Below are 218 nucleotides of genomic sequence, written 5' to 3'. Positions count from 1 at the left end.
CAGGCACAACTGAGGCTGCTCCCTCCAACATCTGCCTGGCCTAGGGGGGGGGGCTTGGAGTTTTTGGTTTGCCGCCGGGGGGGGGGTGGGGGGGGGAAGAGAGTGTTTTCCTGCTTGGGCATCACTTGGGGAAGAATAGGACTGCTTTCCCCCCAACCCCCCACGCAGAGCCCCCCCCTCCACTTCTATAACCCCCAGAGCAGAGCCCCCCGTTCCCC

General features: G+C 64.7%; 1 protein-coding gene across 1 annotated transcript in view; it reads right to left on the bottom strand.

The window, feature by feature from the left end:
• Positions 1-218, bottom strand: part of LOC112111706 (transmembrane protein 189) — a 37,435-nt gene that overhangs the window by 36,801 nt on the left and 416 nt on the right. The window lies entirely within an intron of this gene.

This window comes from Terrapene carolina, unplaced genomic scaffold (genome assembly GCF_002925995.2).
Source record: "Terrapene carolina triunguis isolate 2854851 unplaced genomic scaffold, T_m_triunguis-2.0 Scaffold130, whole genome shotgun sequence".
Lineage (NCBI taxonomy): Eukaryota > Metazoa > Chordata > Testudines > Emydidae > Terrapene > Terrapene triunguis.
The sequence above is the reverse complement of the archived record's forward strand: the minus strand, read 5'-3'. Positions and strand labels throughout refer to the sequence as shown.